Source organism: Apodemus sylvaticus, chromosome 20 (genome assembly GCF_947179515.1).
Source record: "Apodemus sylvaticus chromosome 20, mApoSyl1.1, whole genome shotgun sequence".
NCBI classification, from domain to species: domain Eukaryota; kingdom Metazoa; phylum Chordata; class Mammalia; order Rodentia; family Muridae; genus Apodemus; species Apodemus sylvaticus.
Window position 1 is genome coordinate 7,778,654 of NC_067491.1, and position 15,850 is coordinate 7,794,503.

Consider the following 15,850-nt stretch of genomic DNA (forward strand, 5'->3'; position numbering starts at 1 on the left):
TGTAGCGTTCCAAATCTCCATGTTAGTTCACCATCTCCTGTAAGAGGAGTCATCTCTGATGATGGCAAAGGGAGACACACACCCAGCAGTACAGCAGAATGTTGGTAGGAATTATTTTTTTAGTCAATACATTCCTTTAACTAAACAATATGGCTTTCACATAGGCCCAGGGCCTATCTCCTCTCAAATTCCTGGTTGCCTGAGCAGTAATAAAAATAAACATTCTTCCAGAGACAATAATTTAGAATAGATGCCTGATGGATTTGATCAATTAAGGCACAGGCATTAGTATTTTTACCTATCAGTAGATTATTTTTCAAGTGTGATTGACAAGTGTTCTGCAATGACTATTAAGTCTTCTGTCAAAAGTGCACTGTCCTGGGCCACACCCTCCACTCTCTTTTATCATGACTTGGGTTGGTAAAAAAATTTAAGACATATCTCTGAAACCGCTTCAGTTTATGTTTAATATCACAGTCTCTTCTTATAGAAGACAATGCCAATATCTGATTAAAAATATGTATTTTCCTATGTGGGGAAGACCTCTGCTTATAAAGGGCTACCTTGGCTGATGACTATAAATAATTTCACAAGCCATGAGGTGAAAAGGGACATCCTTTAGTGCGAAGTGTAATGAGTCTCTCCCATGTTACTGAGGTTATGTTCAACACAATGCTAACTGCATTTGCCCAGAGAGCATCTAAGAACTGACATACTCATTAGGGCTTTGCTGTCCACCTATTAATCACCGCGCGGGGGTCACCCAGAAATATGGAGTGTTGTTCTGAGGTCTGGCCTTGCAGTGTCGGGACTGGAGCCTCTTGTATTAATTAGTTGGCATCTGGGCCCTGGTTCCAAGGCATTATCTTCCCTTCTGATGTCTAAATTAAAAATGAAACTAATAACAGGTATGCAGAAAGGGTGGAAAAATGCAAATCATGTTGATACTTTACTTCATCCTTAGGAAAATAGCACTAAATTACAGCAACCCATCTGGCTGCCCATATGGTCTCCTGGAGTTCTAGCAAATTCTGGCAAATAGGTCAAGCTGAGTGGTCATCCCATTAATACAGCACTAAGTGGAGGTAGAAAGTGTATTCTGATCTTAACTTCTGCTTTATTTAGATGACTGTGGGACTGAATGCATGATCAGTAATAGAATAGGATAGTGTTTTTGTGCCTCCCTAGTCTGTTGCCCTGTTGAGAGATAACCCAATGGTGAGTGCTTGCAGGACTCCAAAACACAAACTATGAGAAGCCGATTTATATGATTATTAATTATTTCTTATGCTTCTCCCTCCTCTAATTCAATCTGAAGGGGGAAATATCAGTCATTCCAGTGAACAGAATAGACATCGTCACCCTGGAAACTTGCTCACTTTGATGAGAGAATTGAAAACCAGATGTGATGAAGAATAGGCATTGTTTTATTATGCACCACTGTGAACAAAGAAACAAGCATTAAACCATTGAACTTATTGTCCTGAAGGCTAAGAAACAAAAAGGTTTTAGTACAGCAGATTTGTGGGCATAATATACAATGTATAGCTGTTCTTTTTTATGATTTAAAGAAAGCCCTTTATAGTCCTTTGCTTTGTGCTTTATTGTGCCTTATAATATTTGCATATTTGGGGAGAGTATTAATATAACTCATACAATAAGCTCTCTCTGTAGCAATAAAAGCAAAGGTAGCTCTCTGTTCTTGAGTTTGAGATAGCTAGGGCTTTCTGCTTAACTTTCTAAATCCCAGAAGGTCTACCAGGTGCATTTGGATAATCATGTACATCTTATACATATATGATTAATCTAGATGGCCATCCCGGAACAAGAATTTGCTCAGCTGGCCATATTTGCATATACCAAGCACATTGCGCATATGTTTGGCCCTAAGGCAATAGCACCTACTGCACAGCAATTGCATAAGTATCTGTTAGATGTCATCAGAGACAATGATATCTAGATAATTCAGTGTTACGAATTGTAATAAGGTCTTAAATGATGAACTTGTTCATTTACTTATTTTATGAATATACATTTTATATCTGTTGTATGCAAACAGCATAGCCCAGTTGAAGCTTTAATGAGCCACCAGATGCTCTGCTTTCAAGATGTCCTCCTTATTTAATTATGGCTGTGCTGCGAATCAGTGAAGAAACAGAGTCAGCATCACAGAATTTTGTGATGAAAGCAGATCTCATAGCTGCATGACCAAACAGTATCTCTGAGCTAAAGGATGAACTTTAAGCACTCAACAGGACAAAGGGACATGTTTGAGACAGAGCAACCTATGTGCAGAAAGGAGTCCCAACAGAGAGGAGAAGGTTCCAGTAGCCCAAGGGAGATGAGTATGGTTGCTATACAATGGCAACTTGGAGGAGGAAGAGAAGAATGACCTTACACCCAGTAGGCCTCATGCTTTGTGCCCTCATAGATGTGGAAAACCGAAATCTGAGTATAGGGATCGAGGCATCATATTGTTCTTCCAGGACAGTCTGAGGAGACCATGACAGAGCAAGCAGCTTAAGGCGGGCGGACTTCTTCCTTCCTGGCTCTCCAGGCAGGAAGTCTAAATTCAAGGTTTCAGTCCAGTTGGTTCTCGGTGAGGTCTCTCCTCACCTTGTAGCTAATCACCTTCGCGATGCCTCTCTCAGTGGCCTTTTCTCTGTTTGCACCCCATCTCCATGCTGTCCTAGTTCCAGGCTGACACTTGTCACAGGAGAACAGGGATCCGTGTCAGTGTCAATACACTTAGGTCTTTAGTTGACTTCTTTACAAGTCCTATTCTTGCAGGCTGCTGTAATATTAGTGAAGGCTTCTAGGCAGACTTTGTGGGGAGACAGCTAAGCTTAGAACGCATACAAAGATCACAGCAGCCATTGTTCTCTCTTTTGAGTGAATTTTCAATATGTCACGGTCCAAAAGGAGTAGCATCACCATCTAGAATGTGGTGAACACAGGTGGTTATCAATGTGTTCTTGATTCCAACAAACACAAAATTCACAGATGATAAACTCTACTCTGAGGACCAGTGAGCATCTCTTTATGATGTCTCTCTCAGCAGAGCAACACATGCCAGGCCTTTGGATTTTTATTCTAAAACCTCTTATTTAATTACGCTCTTGAACCGTTGTCATAAATCTTACTACAGACAGCATGGTAAATTATCCCTGGGTGAGGCTTCTCAAACATGTGTTATATATCGGCTGATCGAACGTCTTAATTTTAGGCAGTAATCAGCACACTACCACCAAGCCTGGCACTACATAAGCATCAAAGTCAGGAGGCACAAAAACACAGGGAATTTTGTATTTCTAAGAGCACGAACAGAAACTCAGTTCACCATCTCCAAGCTCCAATAAGAAAGCTCATCAGTGCCCTCTTAGAACTCCTGTTGACAACATAGATGTTGGCCCGTTTAGATTTTCAACATACGGCGCATGCCCCCCAAGGACTTTGAAACCTCTGTGAGCAGCGATATGTGTGCATCACAAATATAGTTGAGAGAGCAAGAACATTTACAGATAGTCTGAAGTAAGGACGGTGGCCCATGGCCACGTAGCTTCTCTAAATTATATCAGACTGATTCCTGGGCCGTGGGTATCACTAATTACTCATCTGTATTATAGCAATTCTGCCTATCGTTTTGTGATGCTGAGAAAAGTCCACATAACACAGGGATAATTTATATAAAATTTATAGAATTTATGCAATCAGGCATCAGTGGTCACCTAGATTTTTTTGAAAGTTCTTAAATGAACACAACTTTTACACACTATTAAAACCCTAATGGTTGCAGCTAGGTCTTTTTTCCCTCTAGTCTCAGCAACAGCATTAAATGTGAATGCTATGAAAAGTGTGTATGGAATATTGACAAAGCTCTGAAAACATTAACTGGTGAGCAAATAAAGGATGGTTCAGAGCCTTGGATTTTCCTGGCTAGAACGGACACTGTGCACTCTAGAAGGTTGTGGTCTACAGTGATCTACAAGTTCCGGCTACTCCTGTGGCCTCCCTTCTCACACAGATCAATGGCTTCCACCGCAAAGAGGCAGCCTGTGTATTTTCTCAGCACACCAGGAGAAATGACTGTGCATTCCTGGAAGGCTGAAAGCAAAGAAGATTATTCAACACACACACACACACACACACACACACACACACACACACACATACACACACACTGCAACTTTATCTCTTCTGTTCAAAGGATGTGTAAAAGGCACCTGCAAAGGAGACAGGGTTCAGAATGTCCACAGAGCAAAGTGGAGTGACTGCAGAGATGTGGTTGTGAACAGGTGATTTGGCTTTCTTTCTTTCTTTCTTTCTTTCTTTCTTTCTTTCTTTCTTTCTTTCTTTCTTTCTTTCTTTCTTTCTTTCTTTCTTTCTTTCTTTCTTTCTTTTTTTCTTTCTTTCTTTCCAGTTTGACCAGGCAAGTCAGTGCTGATATCAGAAACTTATACTTCTATGGAAACTGAAGAACCATCTACAGGGTTCAGGAAGATGCCAATGTATGTAAACACCTATGCCACTCAGGAGGGCCAAACTTTGTGTACCTTGCACCCACACAAATGGCGGGCAGGTGTGGAAGCCCACCTGTACTCAATCCATTCTTGCACGAGGGACCCCTTGCACGAGGTGCTGAGAGGGGACCCCTTTCAGGAGCTGGCTAGATAGAGGAGACAGTTCGAGTGAAATGCCCTGTCTCAGTCAGCAAGGTGAAGCATAATCAAAAGAGGACAACCTGACCTTGGCCACTGCCCTCCACATGCACACACACAAGTGTGCTCATTTGACTACTTACACACATTTGAGCACACGAACATATACATGAGAGTAAAGATGGATTTTTAAAAAAAGCCCTGATGTATCTACAGAACAAAATAGTATTTTGAGATCCATTTGATCTCCTTATTAGGAAAACAAAGTTAGAAGATTCCAAGCCTTTGAAATTAAACTCAACAAGTGAGCACCCTTGTGATATTTTTGAAAATATGAACTGGTATGTGTTTTGCCAATGACTCATAAAATCTCTGTGTGAGGAACAACCGCACAAATATCTCTTGGATGTCAAACTTATTCCACAGTGACTTTCAAATGTATATGAAATATTTATGAAGAGTTAATTAGGCTCTTTCTGTTAAAGTAATTTAACGAGGTGGCTCAGATAAAAGGAACTATAAACAAGGAAAGTGCCCATAGGAGAACTACTCTTGAGCTGTGGTAGAAAGAATTGCTTGGTGATTTCTGTTAAATCACTCATGTTAGACTTTGGAGTGTGGAGGACACTTTCCTAGGAAGCACAACATCTCCACAAAGCCAGCAGCAGCCCCAAGGCTGGATCAAGAACAGCTAAGTAGAAGCTTGAGGCAAGTTGTCACCATTTGTGAAGTTGCTTTCCGAAGGGAAGGCATCTCTCGGCTTCCATTTGAAGCCCACGGACACAACCACCTTTTGTGGTTTCTTTGGTTTTATTCTATCAGAGTCACTGAAAGAGCGGACAAATGCTAAATGTTATTAGATATAGGTTTTTTTCCAGGCTACTAATAAGGAAATAAAAAATTGAATAGAATTTAAATTGAAGTTCTTTTCCCCATTTCTGCCCTTCATAGGGAAGGTTGTGGGGAAGAGTGATCATGAGAATGTGTCTCATAAAGCATCTTTATTTCTTCTTGGCTTCAAGTGGCACCATCTCGTTACTTTATGAAGCTTACAAATGTTTACCACACACAATGAGTTTAATAAGTGGCAAATTAAATTAGCCATATACACGAATACCACTTTTATCCTCCATGAATCTTATGTAGTATTCATAAAGGCCGTGGTGTAATAGTTTGGTGTTTTACTCTAGAAACATTCCATTGCCACCAGCGTCTTTTCACTTCTCCTCTGGCATCCTTTATTCTAAGACTTTATGGTACCTTCTTGTTCCATCATATACTCAAACCTTCCTGAGCATGTAACTTATATTTTGAATAATTCCTAAGAAAAATCATCTCCCTCTTCCTTTCCTTTGGTTTTACCACTTTTAATTTCTGAGACATGGCGCCATTGTGGGATACAGGATACTGGTTTAGAGACAGGACACTTTGCTATGCTGAGATCCCAGGGCTGGCACCACGGGCGGCACGCTTGTGGTGGGTACTTACGAGGAGACGCTCCTTAATTCTCCAGGCCTACCCCTTATGCACATGGCTTAGACTTATTTACATGAAAATCATTTCTGAATGGTCTTCACTGTGCTCCCCCTGATCACATTCAGCAAGAGCACATGGCTCTCTGGTGGGAGACACTTTACTATATAATCTGGTTATATTCGCATGATGCTTTAGTGTGGAACTTAACTTTGCAGTAAGAATTCAAACTTTACTAATGACGGAGTTACTCCTGTCACTTAGAGACTTGAGCAGATGAACCGATGGAAAAAAAGTATCGCATGCCTTCAGTTTCCTCTAAAAGACCCATGTTCAGGAGTGAAAGTGGTCCATGTCCCCATCACCTTCGTTACTTACATCTCTCCATCCAAGTACCTCTAAATTAAATAGTTCAGCCTTTAATCTAGGTGTTATGTTATGCTTAGAACACACACACAACACACACACACACACACACACACACACACACACACACACATATATATATATATATATATATATATATATATATATATAATGTTCTAAGAAAATGTGCCTTGTATAAAAATTCACAAATCACCAAATCTATGCTTGATTGGAGAAATGTCCTTGTATCTGGGACCTTGGCAGGGACGGCTGTGTTGTGGCTGAACAGATTATAAAACAATGTGTGCTGCTATCAAATCTCCCCCATCACAGAGTACTGCCAGAGAAAGTTCAACCCAGAACCTCTGAGATGACGATAAACACACTTGTGGGTTGATGTTTGCCTTTGATGTAGTTCATGGTGCTTCAAGAAAGACAGACACATCGTTTTCTGCCTTCACTGAGTAGAAATTTCAAGTGTAAAAAGAGTTGTAATAAAATAATATGAAATTCTGAGAGGTATGGTTTATGTGAAAAGATGTATTAACTAAATTTTGTGATATTGGAATCTCAGCAAAAAGAAAATGGAGAAGTCAGGGCCCAGAAAAGCCTGAAGTGACCAATTTTATAGCATGTAGTGTCACTGTCATGTAGAACATATAGTGCCAATAAAGAATGAATTAATGTAAACTTTGTAAACAATTTAACATGATTTTCAAATATCATCAGTGATAAATTAAGGCAAATGGAAACAATGACATTTGATATTCTCCATACCAAGGCATTAATTTATCCTTTCCTGATGATTATTATATGATTAGTTTGCTACAAATAAAATAATGTTGAAAACAGGTTCAGCCTCTAACCCGTTTGACTACAATGTTTATCCTTCTGTTAAATTTTCTGTCTGGTGGCCATATAATCTCTCAGCCATGTACTCTTCCTTTTTCTTTTATTAACTTTCTGTGTATTGTTCCTGTGATAAAGCTGGATATATTCCACTGATGTTTCCTGCCATGCAGCATGACTGACCATGGATCAGAGTCTAGAGAGGATTAATTACCTTGAGTCCATTTGATATTCTCTTAAGTTATTGTTGCCTATATTTATAATAAACTAAATTCTTTACTAGGTTTTTTTCAATCTCCTATTTTAGCAACATTCATGAGTTTGGCCTTAGTCTTTGGAAAGCACAATTAGTTCCCAAGCCAATAGAAATAGCCATTTGTTTTGAAAAGGATTTGTCATGGTACTATGAGTTCCTTTCATTCCAGAGATAAAAATAAAGAAGAGAAGTATAAACTGTTGCACTAATATAGACTTAGTAAAGATCTCTTTGCAGTAACTCTTTAAGCATGTGGCCTATATTCTCAGATATTTAATATTTTTACCACCTGTGAAAAGTTGAATGAGAATTCCCCACCCCCACCCTGATTCCCACCTCAGTAGCCTCCTGCATTTGCATCCTTGGTCCTTGGGAAGTGGAACTGTTTGAAAGATTTAGGATTGGGTGGTGTGGCCTTGTTAGAGGAAGCATCTCAATAGGAGAATGCCTCGATATTTCAGCAGCCTGCACCAGGCCCAGTCTTCCTCTCTCAGCCTGTGGATCAGGATGTAGTTCTGTTACTCAACCAGCTCCATTCACCCCATGCATTACAACAATGGACCAGGCCACCAAAACTGAAAGAAAGCCCCCAGTTATATGTTTGCCTTGATGAGAGTTGTTTTGGTCATGGTGTCTCATCTCTTCCCAGCAATTGAACCGTGACTACCATATAAAAATATGGTGTACTCCAATCCCAGGTCCTATAGTCGTCTTTAAGACATTATATAAGAAATAGCTTCTACCATCAGCATCATCAGCATTGTCAACATCATCAGCATCACACTTTCAGTCCTCCCTCCACCTTCTCAGTTTTGAAAGTCACCATTTCTAGGAATATTCTTATTCCCAAGATCATATCCTCCCTTGTAATTATGAACAATTTTGAAAATCATACCGATTTTATAGTATCTTATTTTTTACCCACTGGGGCCTCTCGTCTAGAACCCGACAGTCTTGAACACTGTCGTACAATTAACCTTCTGATATGACCACACCCATCGCTGCCCTCCACAGCTTCATGAAGCTGATTTAGATAAGTGATCATCGCTTCTTTGCATGCCTAATGGTAATTTTCTTGGATCTCAGATGAGGACAATACTTTAGTTAAATATAATTCTGTACTTACTTAACCCTTGCATCTTTGAAATTAAAAGCAATAAAACCAGACTGTTGGCTTCCCTGGTCTCTCTTAGTTCATAATCAGTAATCTCAAAGGGGCCTGAAATGCTATATTCTATTGTCTTAGCCTGTTTTTCCCCCCATAATCTATGAGATGAGATAGATATTTCTTTTTTTTCAGTGAAAGACTGTATTTATGTAGTTTTATTGTTTATTTTTTGTTTGCTTGCTTGCTTGCTTGTGTTTACTGCTAGATACCTCAGGATTTATTTCTAGTTCTTCCTAATCTGGTTATCTTATCATTCAGAATGTAGGCTTTTGGATATCTTTTTTCTATATACTTATAGGTAATATCATGCTTTCTCTATTTGCTCTGTAAAAAAATGTAGTTTAGTTTAATTTATTTTTTTAAAACAATTATTTATTTTATGTATATGAGTATACTGGAGCTGTCTTCAGACACAGCAGAAGAGAGCGTCAGATGCCATTACTGATGGCAACCACTGTGTGGTTGCTGGGAATTGAACTCAGGACCTCTGGAAAAGTATTCAGTGCTCTTAACCACTGAGCCATCTCTTTAGCCCACTTTCTTTTGGATTTATAGTTTGGGACAATTATCTTTTTTCCTATTTTTTTTGGAATTGTTTCTTCATACTTCTTTCCATTTTACAAAATTTCTTTCAAACAACGATTTTGAGTTATTTTTCAAGAAATTTACTATTTCTACTCCCTGGAAAAATTTTACTGTCTTATTTGTTGGTTATTTTTTTACTTGGTTTATGTATTTCATTTTGCTCTACAATGACATCTGAATATTAGAAGTAAAGACTTAGTTCAGTGTTAGAAGATGAGCTTTCTCTGGGAAACCCTCTTATTAGGCCTCCAGTACAGAGATTGTAGGCAGGAAGTCTTGCATGGCCTCCTTCGGCAAGGTATCTAATGGCTGAGTTACCAGGCAGACATCCTGGCACCTATATCTACAGACTTGTTGATGGAGTCTGTATCTACTACTATGGACCTTATACCTGTGTCTTTAGAGATTGGCTGGGATCCATGGACCTTGAAAGAGTACCTGTTGCCTGTAACCAAGTAAGACCATTGCAGAGACTGGGCTTACAAGAACTGACGCAGTGCGAGGTATCCCTGGGCTGCAGTCTGTGAATATGATTCTGGGTCCTGGATCTACTGTACTCTGTATCTACTGGGGTGAGCGAGCCTTGGAATTATTACCATCTTGGTATGCAGGTCATGGAGCCTGTCTCATGCTGACACTAGTCCAGGGCTTAGGGCCAGTAACCTGGACTTTCTCATGAGTTTATATAACCGGCAGATTGATGCGCACGTCTGCCCTCATCTCTTCTGAGTCCAGAGCTAAACCTGTAAGGCTTCCTTCTAACACCTTGAAATGCCTAACAAGCCCTTCAAGTCACATGTTTTCAATTCTCTTCTCAGTGTTATTCTTCCTGTCAGGTGAACAAGCTGCAAACTCCACGTGAGCATGTTCCTTAATCCCCAGTCATCCGATAGGTTGCTTCCCCCTCCTAACTGTGTGCAGCAGCTGATGACTGTCCAGACCCCTATTGCCATTACCTCATCCATAACATTGACAGTCGAAATCCAGATTCTTATTGAAGTCTGATTTCATGACCTCTGCTCCCCAGCAACTGTCCTTTAAATACCAGAACCAGGTTCAGATGCGTCTGAACCCACATAAGGCTTTCATTGCGAAGACCTACCTACCCTGTTTCCTCCCTGCCCTTGACTCCCATCGCCTTTCTTGGGCACTTTGATTGCAGTGTCTACTTGCTCTTCCCAGAACGTGTCAACAAACCTTCACCTCTCATTTTCACCGTGCTCTTCGTCTGTAATGATTCTCTCTAAGACCAAGAAATGGCTTCATCCTTTGCTCTGTTTCTTTCGGATACCTATACAAAATACATCTTGCAGCTGTGTAGGAATTATTACCATCTTCTTTAGAATCTTCACGTCCCCTTCACCCCCCCCCCACCCCCCCACCCCCCGCCCCAGATCTAATAACATATTGAGATTCTCCTGGGTTCCAATAATCATTGTTAAATGTTCGCGTACAAAAACTTAAAAGTCATGGTCCTTAGAAGAGAGGTTTCCTCCAGGCATGAGAGGTAGAGGTTAAAGGTGGAGGCTGTACAGCAATCTTAAGTAGACCAAAGACCTCAATGTAAAACAGATATACTAAATGGAATAGAACAGAAAGTAGGGAAGAGCCTTGAACTCGGTACAAAATACAACGTCCTGAACAGAATACCATCTTAGGCACTAGGATGAACAATTAATAGATGGAACTTCATGAACTTTCAAAGCTTCAAATTGGGGAAAGATCTTTACCAACCCTACATCTGAAAGAGGGCTAGCTAATATCCAAAATATATAAAGGACTCAAGAAGTTAGATAACAATCACCCAAATCACCTAATTAAATATAGGATATATAGCTAAACAGAGAATTCTTAACAGAAGAATCTCAAATGGCTGAGAAACACAAAGAAAAAGTTCTAGAAAAAGGAAAAAGCCCGCATGCTGGGAAGATGTTGAATGGAAAGAAAAGAGCAGAACTTTTTGGAGGAAAAAGAAGACTTGAGATGTTTGCATGTTTCAGTGTCGATGCAAGGTCGAAATATGTGAAGTTAATTCCTTCCCAGAAAACGAAGGGAGGAAATGTCATCGGCATAATCAAGCACAAGGCATCCTGTACGGCAACCCTGTGCCAGTGTAAAGTCAGAGAGTAAATACACAGAGAACACTCATGGATCGACATAACCTTCCAGCTTCCTGCTAGACTCTTCCCAAACAATAATTACTTATTTCCAACCTCCATTCTCTTCTGGGTCAGCGTCTTATTTCCTCTGTGTCCTCCCCTGCCGTGTGAGAAGGGTTTGCCCCCGCGCTAGCTAATCAGCACTCTGCGGCCCTTCCTCTTTCCTTGCCATCTGGACACACAAAGTTACAAATACAGCTGTAGAGAAAAGGAGAAGCAAATATAGCAACTTAACATCTACTTCACAGCTGTTTACCATGCTATCAGTAGAGGCTGTGGTCTTAAATAGCTTAAGCAAAACCCAACTATAATACTCCCTCACATCCTGATATGGCTTTGCCGGTATAGAGACTTCATTAGCTCCATAAACAACCAGGTACTTTCCAAGAAAACTTTAGAGGTGAGAATCCAGAAGGCTAGAGCAGACACCGTGACTCTCAAATGCATCTTTCTTCTGCCTAGGGTCAGGCGACAGTGGAATTAGAGGAGCAGTCATATGAGCAAGCAGGCAGGCTTCTGCCCTCTGCTTTTGCCAAAGGACATATTGGGTGTCTCTCCAATAGCTATGTGTGCTCTCGTAGTTACATACTAATTTCCAGGTATGTGTCGTTCCCCAACTCCCCAGGAACATTTGCATGCATGGAAAGGAGAAAATAGAATCTTCTGTTGATTGTAAATAAAAGAAGTAAAACCAAACCCTTTAACCCAATGTATCATCCCCCGAGCACATGATATGATGGATCACAACTTGCTGGAAGTGCCTGGATGCTTTGGTCTCAGGGGGTTGGCAAGCTGCCTCGAGGGACAGGGCTGGAGCTTAGGACACAATGGTGACTAGGTATATGGCTTAATTAAATAGCCTTACCAATTAGTAATTCACTCAGGACTTCTTAATTAAAAGTGTGTCTAAAGGAAGTTTTCCTTTCGTTTTTTAATCTCAAGAATGATGCGCGTACATTTAAGTCTGTCCTATATAAGTTCTATAAATATGAAAAGAAAATTCTTTTGCTTAGGACATTAGGTAATATAAATTATGCAGCATTTACTATACTGCCTGGTAAAGAATTGCTAAAACATCACCACATATTGTTTCAGTGTGAAGGAATAATAAATACTGTATCTCCAGATACACTGTTGAATGAATGCGTTCTGTGAAGAACATTGGGGCACAGAGGTCCAGGGAACACCTCTTTGTCTCTATTCATAACTAAGTTGAAAGCTGTTGGTGAGTCTGGAATATAATTTTATGAATAGAGTTTGCTAGAAACCTTTTTGAACTTCACATCCGTGAATAGTATTTAAAGAAATACTGTAATTATGGTGATTCCTGGGTTTGTACAAGGTACAGGGAGCTTTCTTTTCTTGCTTCACAAAAGAGGAATGACTGAAGAGCCACAGCCACAGTCTGTGGACACAGTTCACAGGCACAGTCCACAGACACAGTCCACAGACACAGTCCACAGACACAGTCTAAAGACACAGTCCATGGGCACAGTCCACAGACACAGTCCACGGGAACAGTCCAATGCCACAGTCCATGGGAACAGTCCACAGACACAGTCCACAGGCACAGTCCACAGACACAGTCTAAAGACACAGTCCATGGGCACAGTCCACAGACACAGTCCACGGGAACAGTCCAATGCCACAGTCCATGGGCACAGTCCACAGACACAGTCCACGGGAACAGTCCAATGCCACAGTCCATGGGAACAGTCCACAGACACAGTCCACAGGAACAGTCCACAGACACAGTCTATGGGAACAGTCCACAGCCACAGTCCCTGGGCACAGTCCATGGGCACAGTCCACAGGCACAGTCCATGGGCACAGTCCACAGGCACAGTCCATGGGCACAGTCCACAGACAAAGTCTATGGGAACAGTCTAAAGCCACAGTCCATGGGAACAGTCCACAGACACAGTCCACAGGCATAGTTCACAGGCACAGTTCATGGGCACAGTCCACAGGAACAGTTCATGGACACAGTCCACGGGCACAGTCCACAGGCTTTTGCACTGCTCTGACTTCTGCATGTGTAGCACTGTGCACCACTGCTTTCAGATTCACTTGGTGGGCCAGGATCCATTTCTCTTAATAGAAGTAGTAGTTAGGGTGGGGAATATAGCAGTAATTTAGAGGAAGAACTTTTGCTTGCACACATAATAATTTCCCAACAGAGCAAAGAAAAAGGAAAAAAAGTGGATGAATAAAGACCAAATTTCCTGATAGACATAATTTTCTGAAGCCAAACTTATTTCTCCACAAATATATATTTTTTAGTCTCACAGGATTTCTAAGCTGCCTAATTATCCTGAGATATGTGGGATCACTTATTTTTTGAAAATTTTACTAAAGAAATGCAAACTAATAGTAACGACTGTCATTATCCTCCTTGGCAAATGCTATATTCTTTTACTTCTCAATGTACTTAGATTCTAAAAATACGAACAGACATCACATCAACCTCCTCAGTATTCTTCCGACAAGCTTCTCATTTTTTGTTCCTTGCCAACCATCATAAATCAGCCCCATAACCTGTTACCCACCACACTTGTTTCTCCCTGAACTGCCTTCTACAGGCTATTGTTGTAATTTATTTTTTGAGTGTTGACAGTTTACACAGCGCTGTTCGAAACATAACATCTTTCTCAAATCTGTGCTGTATTGAGCATACGTTCCCTAGACTAGAGAATGAACTCCCACTGTGCGAGTCCACTTCAGCCCAGTTCCAGATCTTAGCAAGGGCTGAAAATGAACGGTGAGTGTTTAGAGTTCAGAGGGGATTCTGAATTCTGGTTTCATTCCCCCGCCCCACCAGGTTTATACTTTTTTTCTGCTAAAATGGGTATGAGTCCATGCAGCACATTTTAAGATTTTAGATTCATTACAAAGCTACCATAAAACATTTGGAGAATTTTATAATATAAATGCCAGTGTACTATTCAGGTAGCCAAAGAATGTGCATTCGATCAATTGGCATTTTAAGTATTTTGAAAACACAGAATATTTGAAGTTAGCAGCTGTAAATTAATAAATGCCTTAAATGTGCTGTAAATTTCTTTTAGGTCAATGTTCTATATAAGAATAGGAAAACTAAGGGCCACCAGGATGGCTCTGTGGGTAAAGGCTCTCCTTGTGAAGCCTGCATACTTTAATTTGATTCTTAGTATCCACATGGTAGAAGGAAGAAATTGATTCCTGGAAGTTACCCATGCATGTTGTGGTACTTTGTATGGTGCACACACACACACACACACACATACATACACACACACACACACACCATAAATGAAATTACAAATTTTAATATAAAAAGAATAGAAAATGAAGATCAGGGGAATAAAGGAAATAAAGGATACTGATTGAACACATTATATAGGTACACTGTTGGCTAGCTTGTTTCATTCCTCTTTAACACCATCCTTACTGCCTTTGGATTCTGACTTTATGGTGTAGATTTTGATCTCACACTCACCTTGATCAATCTCACACTCACCGTGAGTGTGTAATTGAACACCTTTGAACATTAAAATGGTATTTAAGGCAGTTTGGAGGGAGGAAAGGGAAGAGGGTAATAACATAACTATTATCTCAAAGGAATAAGACAAGTAATACACAAAAAGGTTACAGAGGAGCAGGAATTCTAATTTCTGGTTTTGGATTCCCTGTCAGTGCTGTAGCTCCTGGACTGTGCTCTCCACAGTCCTAGGCTGAGACCGGTAGTCTCTCTCAGTGTCTTATATAGCACAGTATTCAGTAAGCAGTACTTACATGGGCATAGAGATTATGTATGGTACGACACTCAGGAATAAGATGATGTCAGGATTTATGCTTTCGTGTTCTACATAAAAGATTGGATTAGGAGTACACAAGACCACCTAAAGCGCAGAGAGCCTTATTCAGTACTGCAGCAGGAGTCACGCTAAGCTAATGTACTTACCAAAAGAAAAGGAGGAGGGGGTGGGGGTGGATGATGGTATGCAGAAATTTGTCAGCAACTCTCCAGACATGGTCTGGTGGCTAAGGATCAGAAGAGGCACTGGCCAGTGCTAGTAGGATCAGAGTTCCCTATCAGAGCTCTGTTTCCCAGAGCAAAACAAAAGTGGATCTGGATATCACACTGGACAGGGATAAGCTGCCCATTCAAGTCCAGCTGGGCATCTGGTCTGGAAATGGGACATGATCCTCGATGGTTACTCTTTTGTTTCAAACTGGGTCTGCGCAGGCGGGTGCTGAAAGGGATAGCATAGCTCTATCAAATACAGAAGAAGTAATATGTAAAATCTGAGAGAGTGGGGAAAGTCAGTGACTTAGAAAACATATAGCAATGACA

The 15,850-nt window shown here is 40.6% G+C and overlaps 1 protein-coding gene across 1 annotated transcript in view; it reads left to right on the forward strand.

Annotated features, from left to right (window-relative positions):
* Slc16a7 (solute carrier family 16 member 7) overlaps nt 1-15,850 on the forward strand; it is a 161,205-nt gene that overhangs the window by 102,742 nt on the left and 42,613 nt on the right. The gene's annotated exons all lie outside the window — the stretch shown is intronic.